This window comes from Ochotona princeps, chromosome 15, assembly GCF_030435755.1.
Source record: "Ochotona princeps isolate mOchPri1 chromosome 15, mOchPri1.hap1, whole genome shotgun sequence".
Taxonomy (NCBI): Eukaryota; Metazoa; Chordata; class Mammalia; order Lagomorpha; family Ochotonidae; genus Ochotona; species Ochotona princeps.
Genome location: NC_080846.1, coordinates 55,976,346 through 55,991,229, shown reverse-complemented (window position 1 = coordinate 55,991,229; position 14,884 = coordinate 55,976,346). Strand labels below are relative to the sequence as shown.

General features: G+C 46.8%; 1 pseudogene; it reads left to right on the top strand.

Moving 5' to 3' along the window:
• Positions 1 to 408: 408 nt before the first annotated feature.
• LOC101517542 (striatin-interacting protein 2-like) lies at positions 409 to 2,635 on the top strand (annotated as a pseudogene).
• The last annotated feature ends 12,249 nt before the right edge of the window (positions 2,636 to 14,884 follow it).

The window sequence follows — 14,884 nt, the reverse complement described above, 5'->3', positions numbered from 1 at the left end:
AATTTCATTATCATAGATTGAAAAAGTCATCATTACTTCTCCAATATCACTGAATGCTCAGCTAGCATTCAGGTTTACTTGTTCATTTTTATAAAGTTGTTTCTTTTAAAAAATTTATTTGAAGGATGAAGGACAGGACTCTTGAGTTGGGTGTTTCATACAATTTCCAGAGTGTTCCTACGATGAACTCTTGACGGCCCTCTTTCCCCAGCCTCACTTCCCTATTTTGTTATTCCTGGGATCAATTCCCAAAACAACTGCCCAGGATTTGATTCTGTTGATGAGTCTGCTGGACCTAACCCTGGAGATTGCCTCTCTTCTCCCGCACTGATTCTAGGAGGTTCTTGGGGGTCCTGCTCCTCTTCTGTCAGATCATGGGGGAAAGAACGTGATAACCTCATCTCCCCCATGCCTGCGGCACTGTCTGCTCCTTCAGGCACTTTTGGGGAATGTGACTCAGAGGTGGACGTGCTACACTGGTCCAGGTACAACTGCTTCCTGCTGTATCAGATGGGGACCTTCTCAGCCTTCCTGGAGCTACTCCACGTGGAAATCGACAACAGCCAGGCCTGTAGCAGTGCCCTTCGGAAACCAGCCGTGTCCATCGCTGACAGCATGGAGCTCCGGGTGCTGCTGAGTGTCATGTACCTGATGGTGGAAAATATCCACCTGGAGCGAGAGACCGACTCCTACGGCTGGAAGACAGCCCAGCAGACCTTGCAGTGAGCTGAGCTACTCTGTGCATAATGAGGAACCCTTTGCCCTTCTGCTCTTCTCCATGGTCACCAAGTTCTGCAGTGGCTTGGCCCCCCACTTCCCCATCAAGAAGGTCCTGCTTCTGCTTTGGAAGGTGGTCATGTTTACCCTTGGTGGATTTGAGCATCTTCAGTTGCTCAAAGTCCGGAAGCGGGCAGAACTGGGCTTGCCTCCGCTGCCTGAGGACAGTATCCAGGTGGTGAAGAGCATGCGTGCTGCCTCCCCGCCCTCTTACACCCTGGATCTGGGGGAGTCTCAGCTGGCACCGCCCCCCTCCAAACTGCGGGGACACCGCAGTTCTCGAAGGCAACTCCTCACTAAGCAAGACAGCCTGGACATCTACAATGAAAGGGATCTCTTCAAGAATGAAGAGCCAGCCGCGGAGGAGGAAGAGGAGCCTCCCAGGGATGGAGAGCTAGACCTGCTGGAACAGGACCCGCTGGTCCCTCCTCCACCCTTGCAAGCACCTCTCTCTGCTGATCTGGTGGCTTTTCCCAAGGGCCTTCCTTGGGCCCCCAAAGTCAGGCAGAAGGACATGGAGCAGTTCTTGGAGATGAGCAGGAACAAGTTCATCGGCTTCACGCTGGGGCAGGACACGGACACCTTGGTTGGATTGCCTAGACCCATTCACGAGAGTGTGAAGACCCTTAAGCAGCACAAGTATATCTCCATCGTGGATGTGCAGATCAAGAATGAGGAGGAGCTGGAGAAGTGTCCCATGTCTCTGGGGGAAGAAGTGGTTCCAGAGACACCATGTGAAATCCTCTACCAGGGCATGCTGTATAGCCTTCCCCAGTACATGATTGCTCTGCTTAAGATTCTGCTGGCTGCAGCGCCCACCTCCAAGGCTAAGACAGACTCCATCAACATCCTGGCAGACTTCCTGCCTGAAGAGATGCCCATCTCTGTAGTTCAGAGCATGAAGCTGGGCATCGATGTGAACAGGCACGAAGAGATCATTGTCAAGAGCATCTCCGCCCTACTCCTGCTCCTTCTCAAACACTTCAAACTCAACCACATCTACCAGTTTGAATATGTATCGCAACATTTGGTATTTGCCAGCTGTATCCCTTTGATCCTGAAGTTCTTCAATCAAAACATCTTGTCCTACATCACTGCCAAGAACAGCATCACCGTCCTGGACTACCCTGGCTGTACCATCCAGGATTTGCCGCAGCTTACTGCCGAGAGCCTGGAGGCGGGGGACAACAGCCAGTTCTGCTGGAGGAACCTCTTCTCCTGCATCAACCTCCTGCGGCTGCTCAACAAGCTGACCAAGTGGAAGCATTCCCGGACCATGATGCTGGTGGTGTTTAAATCAGCTCCAATCTTGAAACGAGCCCTCAAGGTCAAACAGGCCATGCTGCAACTTTATGTCCTGAAGCTGCTGAAGATACAGACCAAGTACCTGGGGCGCCAGTGGAGAAAGAGCAACATGAAAACCATGCCAGCCATTTACCAGAAAGTGCGCCACCGCATGAACGACGACTGGGCTTACGGGAACGACATCGATGCCAGGCCGTGGGACTTCCAGGCAGAGGAATGCACGCTGAGGGCCAACATTGAGGCTTTCAACAGCCGCCGCTACAACAGAACCCGGGACTCGGAGTTCTCAACTGTGGATAACTGCTTGCAGAGCGTGCTGGACAGAGGCTGGATCTGCCTGAAGATTTCCACTATTCGTATGAGCTCTGGCTGGAGAGAGAGGTGTTTTCCCAGCCCATCTGCTGGGAGGAGCTGCTCCAGAATCACTGAGCTCTTCCCATCAGCTGTCTGGCAGATGGAGGTCGGCTCAGATCAACGGTGCTTCACAAGCCTGCCCGCTCAGCCTTGGCCTCCTGCTTGGAGACTGCTTGTTCAAGGGGAGTTCTGGCCCAGCCCTGGGACATAGAGGATAGCTCAGGACTAGACTCTGGCAGCTTGTGGACCTAGATAGAGATTGCATGAGGTTGGCATCTAAGTCAAAGCAAATCCATCGCCTTGGCCAGCGGTCAGCCGGTTGCCTGGTTGACCTTGGACGGATCCAGGCCAGGCTCGCTGGAAGGTCCCCTGCCTGTTGCAGTCAGCTCGACCCAGGCCAGCCTTCCCTGGCTCTAAGGGTGAGAAGCTGGCACCCATCACAGGGAGGGACAGGGGGCCAGATGACATCACAGGCAGAACCCTGGGTTCCTAGGAACCATCCAAAGTTTGGTAAAAGCAACTTTGAAATGAAGTGTGCATTTTACATTTTATATGTCAGAGCACCTGCGCCTTCGTGGAGGGTTTGCGGACTTCCTGTTTCCCAGCACCGCATGTTACACGGAAGTATTGCCCAGAATGTTTTCCCCTGTGTTTCCTGTGAAGTTACTTCCTTGTGTTCCTTGTACAGGAAATGGAGAACACTGCCACTTGGAGAGGCCCCGGCCAGTGTGAACTCAGCAGGCCTCTCCTAAGGCTGTTTCTTGGTTTTCCCAAACAACTTCAGTCTGAAAATGGCCACGCACTCTGCAGAAAATTATCCTTTTCATCCGAGGCCTTGTTTGAAATGACAAGTTAACTACAGGGGGTTTATTTATTGAGACGGCATAGCCATTTGTGCTCATGATTGGTTGATTTTTTAATTGAAAAGAACAGCAAGAGCATCCCAGCTTGCTGTTTTCTCCCCTGATGTTGAGTGCCGTCCCCGCCCCAGGTTTTACTGGCAGCGTCTCCACAGGCCGCGGGGCCATCTAGTAGTTCTGCTTCTCCCCGAAGGCTTCGTGTGTCAGCCTCTTTGACTTCTGCAGTGGGCTCACATACTTCCCCCAAGAAGTAGGCTTTTAGAGAAGTTTGTGATTCAGTCAGCTCGTTCTGTTTGTCTTGCATTCCACAACCATCATCTCCATCTGCAAGCTTTTCAACTTTCAATGCTCCCCTCCCAGGGCAGACACCATTGAATCCTTTCCCAGTCAGTCCAGCAACTTATCCCCCTGCCCTTTGGCATCTCTTCAGGAGGCTGTGTCACAAGGAATCATATGAAAATATAATTAGTAAATGTTGGATTTTACCTCTTTGTGTTTTAGGACATCAGGACTTCTGCCTTGACAGAAAGCCCCTGAGGAATGCACGCATGTGATGGATAAGCTTCTTGTAAATGTTTCCAAAGCAGGACAGGAATCCTCATGTAATCAACATGATTTATTGAGCATAGCTTTGTGAATTTCATTAATCCTGGATCATCCTAAAGTGATATGAATATGATTTGCATAGAAAGACAAGTTTTCCAGGAAAGAGATACGCTGATTTTAAAACCACATAGTGTTCCATTCGTGTCAACAGCAGGTCTCCCTTTAAGCTCTCTGGGCGCAGAAGTACACGCTGAGGTGCATCGCTGCTCACGTGTGTGGCTGACGGCTCACAGGGTCAGGGTGCGCACAGGGTGGGTGGACTGGCAGGCAGGAAGTGAAGCAGCAAGTGCGCTTGAGCTGCAGACCATCACATGGAGTTCCTCCTAGCCTGCTGGGGACTGCTCTCGATGCTGGCTGCCAGCCCACATGCCAGGGAGCCCAGGCGAACCCTCCAATGTGTGAGCCCCTACATGAGGCTGTGGGTAAGTCCACGTTAGCCATCCTGGGAGGGTGTCCGCAGTCACTGCGTGGAGAACATGACACTTGTCCGCAGAGGGTTTTAATTTGTGAATACGTCAGCAACATGTTCACTGATAATGCTGTTATCTCCTGAAGCACTTTAATTAAAAAGGAAAATATCTAGAAAAAAAATTTATTTGCAGGAAGATTCAGGTGAGACCCATGTACTGTATTTGTTTGGGTTTTTGTTTGTTTCTAATCTATAAGTTCCTTTCCACTAACATCCGTACATTAATTTTTTGCTACATTATCTAAAATGACTAAGAAGGAAGGTTCATTTTGACTTACAGTTTGGAAGTTTGTTGTCTAAGATTGGGTAACCCATTTGTCTGTCATCTGAAGGGGCTTAACAATGTGGAATGAGGGTGATACTGGTGAAATGCGTGTGGATGGATGGATAATTGTTAGCAAGCCACAGAGCACAGTGACTCAGGATGCCCATTTGGGATACATAACAAGCCCTGCGGTGACAAAGTGCTCCTGAAGGCGTGCTCCTGTGACCTGGCAATCTCCCACTAGACCTGTATCACAGATGCTACCATTAGTCTAAGACCCCATCCCTAATCCATCAGTCACTGACCATTAGCAAGAATTTTGGACTATATATCTACTTGAGTCTAAACCATAACGAAACAGCCCTTTCCTTGAAATTTTTATTTCACGACAACAACAACAAAAACTGGTGATTTGCTCTGCAGTTTCCCACTGTCTGTGTTTTGCCGGTTGAATTCCTGTGGTGTCATTTAGCAGATACACTAACCATTACCTAGAACTACAGGCTGTGTCAACTTCAATGTTGACTGAGAGAGGGTAGCAAGAATATTAAGTGGAGTTGTAGCCCATGGATGTAACATTCTTTTCCCACTTATTGTCAGCAATAACTGTGAAAGTTGAAGCTGTAGGTCTGTGCCCAAATCCTCTAACCATGTGAAGAGTAGTCAAGGCCAGTGGGAGGGGGCGGGGAGGTCATGGTCACTGTGCATCCACAGGGGGAAGATGTGTGGGAATGGAGAAACGTCATCACAGAAGCAAAGCACAAGTATAGGAGTCTATACTCGATGTGGTTCAGTGCTGGGAGAGGAGATGGAAGAGAACCTCTTTTTGCTGAGAATGCCACAGGGAAAGACGAGCTCTTGTCACAAGAGGCTTGGGTTTCAACTGAGGAAGGGGATGGGGAGCAGAAGATGAAAGGATGGACAGATTGCTTTACAGTGGAAACGCTTGCCAGCAAAATCAGCAGAGTGCATGGTGGAGATGAGCTGTAGGCACAGCCCAGCACTGGCACGCAGAGATGAGAAGTAAGGGGAAAGAATGGTGAAGGCAAGAATGTGAGCAGCAGTCATGTTGTTCATTCTTTCTGGACTACTAAGTGTTGATGGGCTAAAACTACCTGCACTGATCGCTAACACAGCATCTCTCTTACACAAGAATTATGCATTGTTTTGATGCTTGTCTTTTTAAAAGATGTATTTATTTTTATTGTAAAGGCAGATATACAGAGAGGAGGAGAGACAGAGAGGAAGATCTTCCTTCTGATGGTTCACTCCCCAAGCAGCCGCAATGGCCTGTGCTGCGCCAATCCGCAGCCAGGAGCCAGGAGCTCTTCTGGGTCTCCCACACAGGTGCAGAGTTCCAAGGCTTTGAGCCATCCTTGACTGCCTTCCCAGGCCACAAGCAGGGAGCCAGATGGGAAGCAGGGCCGCCAGGATTGGAACCAGCAACCATATGGGATCCTGGCGCATGCAAGCCGAGGACCTTAACCACTATGCTGTCACACCGGGCCCTGATGCTTGTCTTACAGCTAACAGGACCCAGGCTTAGAGATTTCCAGAGGCCATACCGTATGTGGATACATCATAGCTCAAGCTTGCAGTCAGTCCTCTGACACTGAGGGGATCTGTGCCTTCATGTGCTCCTTGATGTTGTTGCTTCGAAGTCTTCACGGTCATCATTTTGCTGTTGCAGGAAGTATAAATCATCAAAATATTTCAGATTATTTATGGTATTAAAAGCACTTTTTTGAGAAATGATTAAGTTATTTGAAAGTGTTAGAGGGAGAGCTGGAGAGCTGGATAGGAAGGGGGCTGCTGGGATTAGAACCAGTGCCCATATGATGGATGATTTTTATTTCATTACCATGTCAGGAGATTCTTGACACTTCCTGAGACTTCCATTTTAGCTACTCTCTTGTCTGGTTTAGCGTATAGGTTCTGGACTACTTTGATGGTGCTTAACCTTTGCTGTTATTCTATTCTGTTTTGTTTTTCTCATGCTGGTAGTCTTCTGGGAGCAGAATCCACTTACTTGATTTGCCTGCCTGTCCTTGGGTGACTTTCTGGATCTCCAGGTCTGGTTATCTTCTCAGTGGGAAATTGTGGAGACGTGTGCTTTGTTGATGCTGCTTCAATGTGCAGTTTTAGAGTGGAGTCTAGGGCATCTCAGGACATTCCCATTTCTCCTTTTGCAAGTTAATGGGACCGTCCACCAATGCCTCGTTATAGATTAGGATATGGAATGTCCTATGACTTCCCTGCTGGTGCCTAGTGAGTGTAACGGATGTAACGACAGCCCAGGGTGTCTGTTGGGAGAATGGGGCTGCCTGCAGGTGGCTCTAGTTGTGATGCAATGCTTGGAGCTGCCCACTGGTTCTTTGTTCAACTTTTTCTCCCCCTAGTCTTTTAGTGATATGAGGATTTGTAAAACATTTCTTTCCCCCAAGGTGCATGTTCTTTACACATAGATTGGTGATACGTAAGGTGGAAAGAAAGATCAAAAATCATGATGCAGTCGTGCTTCAAGTCTTCCACCCAACTATATTTTACCACTTCCTGAAATGTTAGGTGAATTTTTACCACTTCCTGAAATGTTAGGTGAATTTACATTGCCGAGCAAGGCTTCACTGTGTGATGTTCAATGAAAACTGTGGCCATGGCACCAGCTTCACTGGGAATTGAGCTGGCAAGGAAACAAGAGAAAAGAGACCAGGTTCAAGTCTGTCTACTAATCACAGGGTGAAGGCAGGGGGTCGCTCCAGGGAAGGGTGGTTAGGGCTCAGCTTAAACTAATTTATCCTGTGATCTGGGAGACAGAGGATGCAAGGACACAAGCTGGCAGCACAGGCAGTGGCCAGCAGCACAGGCAGAGGCTTTGATTGCTGCGCCTCAATGCCAGCCCCAGCCTGATTTTTTTTTAAAGATTTATTTATTTTATCACAAAGTCAGATATACAGAGAAGAGGAGAGACAGAGAGGAAGATCTTCCATCCGATGTTTCACTCCCCTTGTGAGCCGCAACGGGCCAGTGCTGTGCCAATCCGATGCCGGGAACCAGGAACCTCCTCTGGGTCTCCCACGTGGGTGCAGTGTCCAAATGCATTGGGCCGTCCTTGACTGCTTTCCCAGGCCACAAGCAGGGACCTGGATGGGAAGTGGAGCTGCCGGGGTTAGTACCGGCGCCCATATGGGATCCCAGCGCGTTCAAGGTGAGGACTTTAGCTGCTAGGCTATGCCGCTGGGCCCCAAGCCTGATTTTTTTTAAATAAAACTTTTAGCTTAGAATATTTTAGAAAGGTCATGGAGTCAGAGTTCCCACATCCATCAAACCCCATTCCTCTTATTCTCGGCTTCAGTTTCTCAGAATTAATGCAGCAGGACTGATACGTTACTGTTAACCAGAGTCCACACTGAGTTCACTTGCCTTAGCTTTGCCATAGTCCCCCTTCTGTGCCCCATGATCATCTCCAGCATACCACAGGGCCTCCTTAGGCCACTTTTCCCTGTGGCCTTTCCTCAGACTTGCTTGCTTTTCTTCTCTTTTTTTTTTTTTTTTTTGGATTTTATGCTTTTATTTTTATTTTTCATTTCTTCAAAAGAGTTTTTTCTCATACTAAATTCTTCACTGACTCATAGGTGATACAGTAGTATCATTTTCTTCAAGAAAGTTCTTGATTTTCATTTCTTCAGTGACACATTAGTCATACAGTAGCATGTTATTTAAATTCATGGCATTGTAAATATCTATCTTTCTTCCCAGTGTTGATTTTGTTTTTTTAATTATTTTTTAATTGATTACATTGCATTATGTGACACAGTTTTATAGGCACTGGGATTCCCCCCCGCTCCTCCCCCTGCCATGGTGGGTTCCTCCACCTTGTTGCATTACCACAGTTCAAATTCAGTTGAGATTCTTTCATTGCAAGTATCTACCAAGCATGAAGTCCAGCATCTTAATGTCCAGATAAGTTCAACGGTTTCTTGGGGAGACCATCTCTGGTCCGAAGGTAGAGCTGGCAGAGTATCATCCCGATCAATTAAAAGCCCCGATGCTACATCAGTAATAGTTTATAACATTATGGAATTAGTTGTCATGGTATTGAGTAACCAATATGTTAAAAGAGAAAAAAAAAAGAATGCAAGTTCTGAACCACATCCTGTGACTTCTACATTGACATTTCAATTATTAGTTTATATACAACTGGGTTCTATACACCTTAAAATGGCTATAGATTACCATTCAGCAGTCTCATGTCTGTTTTAATTTTAGTATGTAGCAGTTCATAGCGTTGAAGCATGATTTTGCTGAACCTGGCTGTTTTTTGGGTAGTCTAACTCTATAACTCTAACAAGACATATGTCAGCAGTTTAGGTGAACAGTTTTAGGAGGGTTGTGCAGAGAAATCTTCAATACCCCAGTGAGGAGTAGCTAATCTTTGTGTCCCACCCGGTGAGGTATAATTGCATCCCCCGCTAACCGTTTCCTGTCTGTTTCTAAGCTTTCCTTGTTGTTCTCTATCTATTCTAGTTTTTTTTTTTGTTTGCTTGCTTGTTTGTTTGTTTGTTTTGAGGGGTTTCTGGAGAGATCCTGATGGTCATTACAAGAGAGAGTGGGGACCCAAAGTCAGAACCAGGCAAGGATCAGAGAAAGCTCCTCTCCCTAGTCCCGAAGGAAGTTTAGTGTTCCTCTGTTTCTGCGGACTGCTCAGTGCTTGTGGTTGTCGTTCCGATGACCTTGGATCCTGCAAGGCAGGATTTGGGCTTTTTCCATCCTATGTGGTAGATCCGAATGGGGGTGATTGACCTCAGAGTTCTTTGCCTCCGAAGGCACTCCATTTCCCCGTGGTCTCCTTGGCAATTGGGATGTAGTCCTCAGTGCTGGTACTGATAGTCCTTGGAGAGGAACTGGGTGTCTCCAGGGTTGGGATATTTCCCTCTTCTTGTCTGCCTGTTGCACTCTGGGGTCCCCCCTTGCTCTATGTATATGACCTACTGTTAAGAGGTTGTTAGGATTGCTCCTGATTCCCCCCATATGCCTTTGTAGTTTTGCTGTTGTCTAATGCTGATTTGAGTCTGTTGTCTATGAGTTACCATACTTGCCTGCTTTTCAGTGACTAATAATTTTGAACAATACCGGTTACCAGATTTCAAACCCATCACTGAACCTGTTATTTCCTTCCTAACTACTTCATGAGACTGACTGCACATGCTCATCCTCATGAGTCCCATTAGACACAGGTGGAGGATGAGACCTGCGTCTTGAAATGTGGTGGGAGCCCAGAGTAAATCCCCAATAAGGTGACCATGCCCAGAATTCCTTCCTTTAGGAAGTCTGAGGCAAAATAAGTAAAGATAATGTCTGAAAAGTGATTTTCTTCCTGAGAGTCCAAACTCAGAGAAGATGAGAATCATAATTAAAATGCTGTTTAGAATTATAAACTTAAAAAAAGAACTTATTTGAAGGACTGGGAGGGAGAGAAATGGAGGCGGGTGGGGGGGCTTCCATCTGTTGGTGCACTCCCCCAATGGTTGCTACAGCTGGAGCTGGGCCAGGCTGAAGCCAGGAGCCAGAAACTGCATCTGGGTTGCACACTTCAGTGTGCCATGGACTCAAGGAACTTGAATAACCACCCACTGTTTCAGGGTGCATTAGCAGGGACCTGTATGGGGAAGCTAAATAGCCATTACATGATTAACTCCTCAGGTGAGCACAACGGCCGGTGCTGTGCTGATCCTGAGCCTGGAGCCAGGAACTTCCACCAGGTCTCCTACACAGGTGCAGGATCCCAAAGCACTGGGTCATCCTCGCCTGCTTTCCCAGGCCACAGGCAGGGAGCTGGATGGGAAGTGGAGCTGCCGGGATTAGAACCGGCGCCCATATGGGATCCCAGCACGTTCAAGGTGAGTACTTTGGCCGCTAGGCCATGCCTCTGGGCCCTCTTGGTTCTTAAAGAATGGCAAAGTTGTCATGGAAGTATAGTTATTTCTCTAACTCTTGTGTCTTTCAGCCTATTCCAGAGCCAAAAGGAGGTTAGCTTATTCAGGTAGAAGGCTACTGGATTTCAGTGGGAGACAAGGAGCCTACAATTGATGAATCTTACGTTCTGACGTCTTCCGTGAAGCTAAACCTGAGAGATATCGTCCGAGTGGTGTCTGCAGGGTGTGTGGGCCTTTTCTTCTAAGTTTTGAAGTTTCTAAAAGCATAGTCATTGATAGCATGCTAAATTGACCTTCCTTAGGTTTCAGATAACTTTGCTGTGAAGGTTGATTTTCCAGAGTTTACCAATGCTTTGCTGTGCAGTTTTTTTTTTTAGAGATTTATTCATTTTTTTTATTACAGCCAGATATACAGAGGAGGAGAGACAGAGAGGAAGATCTTCCGTCCGATGGTTCACTCCCCAAGTGACCGCAACGGGCCGGTGCGCGCCGATCCGATGCCGGGAACCTGGAACCTCTTCCGGGTCTCCCACGCGGGTGCAGGGTCCCAATGCATTGGGCCATTGCTGTGCAGTTTTACATATGAACTTGTTAGTGTATAGGTCTGCGTAAATACTCTTTTGTGACAATGCTAAATGATGTCATTTCTTTTTTTCACATTATTGAAAATGTGCATTTTTAAAATTGCTTCCTTGCCTAATCTTTGCAGAATCTATCCTGTACTAATCCAGGGAGAGACATCTGTCGGTAAAACAAGCCTGATCCGCTGGTTGGCTGCAGCTACTGGCAACCACTATGTGCAGATTAACAACCACGAACACATGGATATTCAGGAACACATAGGCTGTTACACATCCAGCTCTTCCAGGAAGCTTGTCTTTAAGGAAGGTATGCTGATAACCCAGTCTGCGGCTATAAGTGTTCTTTCTCTAGGACCTTTTCCTTAAGTAAGCAGTCTTCTTCATCCTTTTTAGTCGAGGCACACTTCCCTCTGCCGTAACAACTGCTTTTCTTTATCCCTGGCTTACACCTAGCTAATGAGTGCTTTTTAGGGGTTTGACAGTGATCATGCTATCAGTGTACAGGGTGAGGGCTAACTTTCAAAGACAACAGCCAAACTTCTGCCTCATTTGCTATAGAGTTAAGAATGGGGTGAGTATTAGACAAAGAGAGTTTGGGAATAGATAAAAAGGATTTGGTGCTCTGGTGTTGCTGGTAAAGCTGTTTTCTGTGGTGCTAGCATAGCATCCGGCAATGGTTTGAGTCTTAATTCTTCCACCTCAGATCCAGTTTCCTGGTAATGTGCCTGAAAAAGTAACGGAAGATGGCTCAAATTTTTGGTCCCCTGCTATTTATGTGGAAGACCAAATGAGGATCTAGCTGTTGTCTTTTTTTTTCTGGCCAACCCTAGCTGCTTTGGTTTTTAGGGAGTGAAGCAGTGGAGACAAACCTTTGTCTCCCTTTAACTTTGCCTTTCAAATATTTAAAATAAACCCTAAAAAAAAGAAAATATAGTTTAAATGAAATTAGCCTGCCCCAAGGGAAAATGAAATTGGAAATGAGGCACCTGTGTGTCTTGGTTTTTCCTCTTTGAGGATGTAATGGGAATTTGTTTATTTTTTAAAAATTATACAGAGAAGAGAGGGAAACAGAGAGAGAGAGAGAGAGAGAGGTTATCTTCATTCACTGGTTCACTTTTCAAGTGAATGGTCAAATCCAGGAGGAGCCATGGACTTCTTCGAGGTTTCCCACATGTGTGTTAATAACCCAAGGACTTGATCCATCATCTGTTCATTTTACCAGACCATTAGCAGGGAGCTGGATTTGAAGTGGAATGCCACGATAGACACTGATGACCCTATGGGATGCCGGTGCTGTAAACAGTAGCATATGTGGTGTGCAGTGTGACAGACCGTTTCAGGGCAAGACCAACCACTTTGAAATTCAGTAGTAATCTATAATTTTGTAATTTGTTCTTAGTACATTTTGTAATTTTGGGGTAATTTATACACTAATTCTCGATGTTCATTTCCTACTAGGTGGTCTTATTGATGCTATGAGACGGGGCTACTGGATTATTTTAGAGGAATTAAATTTGGCGCCTACTGATGTGCTGGAGGCACTAAATAGACTGCTGGATGATAACCGGGAATTGCTAATAACAGAAACACAAGAAGTTGTCAGAGCACATCCTCAGTTCATGCTTTTTGCCACTCAGAAGCCCCCAGGACTTTATGGCGGCAGAAAGGCATGTGATGCTTGTTCTTTACCTCCCATTCAGTGTCATGTAGAATGAGAAATCCCTTTTGCGTGGATTGAGCCCTTTTTGCCTCTGTGTGGTGTCCAGCAGAGCCTCCATTTTGGAAATTGGGTAAACAAGCACTATTTACCACATCCTTTCTATGTGTTTCCTAGGTGCTTTCTAGAGCCTTTAGGAATTGGTTTATGGAACTATACTTTGATGAAATCTGGCACAAGCGCTGTAGTTGGCCGCCCTCCTGTTGCATCAGATTGGTTAAAGTCATGCTGGATCTCCAGGTATTCTCTTTTCACTGAATTTAGCTGTGGATGGAAACTGCTGGTTGGTTTTGGTAGCCAAAATCTGGCATCTTCTATAAGTAGAAACAAGAGCCTTAATCATTTATTAATTGTTACAGAGTAATAATTTAAAGGTTTTTCTATGTGTTTGAAAAACAGTTGACAGGGATTTGACTGCAGCACCCAACCAGCACACGTGAGATCCAGGAAGGGAGGGGCAGAACTGGCAAGGGGATTAAGGGGCTGGTCCCCTCGCCGGACAGCTACTCCCACTGGAGAGCATGGGCTGGGATAGAGACAGACCAGACTAAGCAAGGCTACAACACCTGTGCGCTGCATGTGGCCTAGATCAGGGAAAAGCCAGGCTGGGCTGATTATTCCTGTGGATGCAAGCATAAATTAGAGTGGGTGAGGGATGATTGGGCATAGCCGCAGCATCAGCTGGCAGTAGCTGGCATTGGGGACTAATTCTGTCAAGTCAAATCACAAAACCAGCTACAGAGTGCATAAACCGGGACTGAGAGAGACCTGGGAGGGAAAAAGTGGGTTCCCCCTTATTGGGTCACTATTCCCGTGAGAGGGCATGAAAACCAGGGACGGGGGCTGGGATGGCTAGATAGAGAGGCACTCAACAATATCCGTGAGGGCTGGATGGTTGAGTTGGTTAGATAGAACTAAGCTTTAATATCCATTGACAAGAACAAGAGCCAAATGGGATGAGGGACAGACTGGTCTTCTGCTACACATACTGGCAAATCAGGGTAGGGGGCGGGCCTGGTGGGGTTTTTGTGGGTCACCCCGACTAGGCTGCAGCTCCCACTGGTTGATGTGAGGGCTGAACCAGACTGGACTGCAATCACCATTGATTCCAGTGCAACTTGGGAATGAAAACAGAACCAACCCAGCAATTGCAACCACCAGCTGATCGGGGTGATGGACTGTGCCGGGCCTTGTGCTTGCTAGAACATACAAGAATCAGGTCTGGGAATACCTCAAGGTTTCTTTGGAGATCTCCCCAATCGAACTGCTGGACTCAGAACTCTAACCAAGAAAAGACAGAAGACAGAACAGATCAATCATTCATCTCAGCTATATGTTGGCAGCGAAATACTGGGGCAAACGGAGACTTTATGATGGACCATATCAATCAGTGGACAACCTCATCGAGCGAAACTGGCAGCGATTCATAACTGGAGAACTAATAAAACCATTTGAGCAAGGATCTCAGAGCATGCCCCACACCCGGGACTTGGGGTGGGTGGGAAACTGGGTGGGGCTTCTCCGTCAATATCCCCCTTTACCTCAGATACATGATGGAAACAACATGGACATAATACTATTACCCACTTCCCTATACCCTTTGAACCTTTTTTTTTTTTTTACCGTAATTAACTATATAAAGATTGTCAACAACAATACAATAAAATAGATTAAAAAAAAAGAAGAAGAAAAACAGTTGACAGAAGGAGAGTGATGTTCTTTGATTGGTTTACACTTCTGAAGACTGTAGCAACCAGGCCTGGGCCAGGCCAAATGCAGATAGACACCTAGAGCTCCATTCACATCTCATGTGTTTCTGTTGCCTTGCTAGGAGCACTAGCACGAAGCTACATTGAAAGCTGAGAAACCGGATCTCTAAGCAGTGTTCACATAGGATGCCAGCAGAGCAGCAGTGTCCCAGGCAGCAGTTTGACTTGCTACACCACACTGCTGGCCCTGGATCTTGTTTTTTCAATTCAACTATTGATTTATTCAAGATTTAACCATGTTTCTTTCC